Source organism: Corvus brachyrhynchos, unplaced genomic scaffold (genome assembly GCF_000691975.1).
Source record: "Corvus brachyrhynchos isolate BGI_N302 unplaced genomic scaffold, ASM69197v1 scaffold52, whole genome shotgun sequence".
Taxonomy (NCBI): domain Eukaryota; kingdom Metazoa; phylum Chordata; class Aves; order Passeriformes; family Corvidae; genus Corvus; species Corvus brachyrhynchos.
Genome location: NW_008237221.1, coordinates 2,827,520 through 2,830,498, shown reverse-complemented (window position 1 = coordinate 2,830,498; position 2,979 = coordinate 2,827,520). Strand labels below are relative to the sequence as shown.

At 38.5% G+C, this 2,979-nt stretch overlaps 1 protein-coding gene across 1 annotated transcript in view; it reads left to right on the top strand.

Annotated features, from left to right (window-relative positions):
* Nucleotides 1–1,826: 1,826 nt before the first annotated feature.
* NCAPG2 (non-SMC condensin II complex subunit G2) overlaps nt 1,827–2,979 on the top strand; it is a 47,655-nt gene continuing 46,502 nt past the window's right edge. Inside the window, exon 1 of the mRNA XM_017728916.1 lies at nt 1,827–2,802. The gene's annotated coding sequence lies outside the window, so the exon portion shown is untranslated. The remainder of the gene's footprint in view (nt 2,803–2,979) is intronic.

Below are 2,979 nucleotides of genomic sequence, written 5' to 3'. Positions count from 1 at the left end.
CCATTCCTTCTTGTCCTGTCTCTCCATGCTCTTACAAAAATTCCCTCTCCTCACTTGTAGCCCATTAGGCACTGAGAGGTGCTCTAAAAGTTTCTCCAGAGCCTTCCCTTCTCCAGGCTGAACACACCCAGCTCTCTTAGGCTGTCTCCATAGGAGAGGTGCTCCAGCCCTGTGATCGACTTCATGCTGTAATAACTAAGTTTGTGTCATAAAGCGTCATAACAAAGCAAAGCAAATAAAGTTACTGTGTTTTCACAGCTTAAAGCGAGCTGGGTGTGTATCCCTGCAGTCCCCGGCAGTAGCGGGGAGCTCCCGCGGGGCGGCAGTTCAGGACTTCGGTACCGTCGGCAGCGGCTCCAGGGAGTGGCTCTCCCGAACAGCTTTTGCATTCCCTCTGTGCATTTTATTTCCTTATTTTTGCACGAGTTAACAAGGATAATTTTTTTCTCTTCTGTAGTGATTTTTTTTTTTTACTTAATCTCTTAAACTCTAAAATTGATTCATGTTAATATTAATAATTTAAGGGAAATAAGCCTTTTCACGGTCTAATCACACCAGCATTGAGAAGTGACAGTTGCCTCTGAATAAAGGATGGCATGATTGGCAGGATTACCTTCAGGCAAGGGGAGATCTGGAGAAGTGGAATAGTGTGAAACTTCATCTCTCTCCCATGCTGTTCGGATTATTTATCAAAGTATGTGAAGATCAAAAAAAAAAAATCAAGGGAAATGCATGCATGTAAATTATTAACAGCCTGCCTCAGAGGATGAGCAGATTTTGTTCATACTGTATTAACTATAACAAATTTTATTACATATTCGAAGAAAAAGAAATAGGAGTTACAACTCTAACACGGTAGTAGATAATGCGTACAATAACCTCATAAGAAACTATTATCTAGAAAATAACATTGTAAATATAAGAAAATATTGTTAAGAAAGTGTCTGGCATTCAGGGAACTACTTGTTTATTTTCTGTTTATATTGTTGACCCTTATAGGTTAAAATGGAATGCTTGCTCTAGCCCAAACAATGATATTCTGGTGTGAGCCATTTGTAACTGAGATCTCTAGTGCAGGCCACCAACAAGAATAAAGACTGGTTCATGAAGCAGTAGCACAAAAGCAAATCTTTATTTGCTGTTGCTCAGCAACCATGTGCGAAAGGCCCATTTTTCATTTTTGCCTTAACTTAACTTGACAGGAAAATGATAATAAATATGAGATTATTATCACAGGGTATAGATTATTTTTGAACAGATGAACAGATATGTCAAAGAGAGGCATGTAATTTGGTACTCTTGAAAGAGAGAAGATTAGAGAAACTGAAAATAGAATTGCAGGTTTATTACTAGCTTGCAGTTCATGCACAGCTCTTGAAAAAACCTAGAAAACATTATTCTGCCTCTCTGGTTTCTCTATGTGGTCCTCTAAAATGAATCACTTGGTGTTATTCAGCCTGTTGTTATCTGTGTCAACTTCTAGTTTCAATACTATGAAAAAAATAATTCTGTGGTTGCTATGCAACAGAAATTAAAAGCTAAAATACGTTTTAGTTTGTTTGCTAAATGGATGCGTGCCCAATGAAATAAACAGTAACCAGGTGACTACTGTAGCATCTAATTAGAAGACTAATCAAGGTATTAATGAAATATTCAGTCTATGAGAGTCATGATAAGTCATCAGTTTGGATCTAAAATGACAAAGATTTTTAATATATGCAGAAATTTTTCAATATAGGCAGACATTAGCACAATGTATAAATGTCAAGTGTTGCACATTTTTATTTGCTTTTACAATTCTACAGGTATGCTGATGTGACTTATTCCAAGCAAACTGTTTCACAGGCTCCTCGCACTTAGCTGAATACCTAACTGGGAAATAAAGTCAGGTCCACAGGATCTGAAACAAGCTGGATTCTTATCTCAAATAAATGTGGCAGAGAATGTGAAAAACCTTAATTTTTAATATGATCTAAATCAGTGAAAGGCACGGTGATTAACAAAGACTCTATGTTAAAAATTAAAGCAGCAGAAGAGGTAAGTGCTACTTTTAAAAGGAGTGAATTTTTACATTTAATACTAAATAAAATCTGAATTATGTCATATTTTTTTAAAATTACGATCCTGAAAAGTCCAGATGTGAGAACTTTTATAGACATCGCAGTTGGTTTTCTGTTTGTGTGCACGGTAAAGCAGCACATGCTGTACTGCTTCTACAGACTGAAAGCAAATTATTTCAGTCATGCACCTCTCTCTTCTGAACAGCCAACAACACAGAGAAATATTATGCTACTGAAAATGCCAAATGGAAAAATACAAATTAAGCCCTTAACAAGACACTTTGACTGGTTTTGATTTGCAGAAGCGCTCAAACAAATGGAATGGGGAATATCACAGAATTCAAGATCTAACTAATTCCAAACACTGCAAAGAAGAAACAGAAGACATAACTTCCTGATATATTAAAAATATCCTTAGTTATCAAAGTCTAAATATCATCTGGCTTACACAGTCTCCTATACATTCTGGCACGTAGGCTGTTTAACTCTTGATTGCTTTGGATGAAGAGTGCAAAACACTTATGTTGTTCACCAGGACTGTGAGTAAAGGCAGAGAGGTCAGCAATAGCAACAATAACATTATTGGAGAAAAAAGCCACCAGTGTAATCAAATGGGTGATGTTTTTGTAAACGTCGACATTACCAGAGATCCATGGAAGAAGGAATACTGTGTTGTTAAGCGTGAACATGAATTTAACTGAGCATGGCTTAACCCCCGTTTGGAAGCACTGACACTTTTGAGGTAGGTACAGAAAGGGAACAGTGAGGGGGGAGTGGGTTTGAACCCTGGCAGCTGTCTCTGGGTAACTGATGGGATGCTCCTCCGGGACCAGCCGTGTCTCCAGCCAGCCTGCGTTAGTGCAGGCAGCGGAGGAAGGAGCCTTTCAGCGCGGCCGAAGCTCCCGGGAGCAGCGCAGCC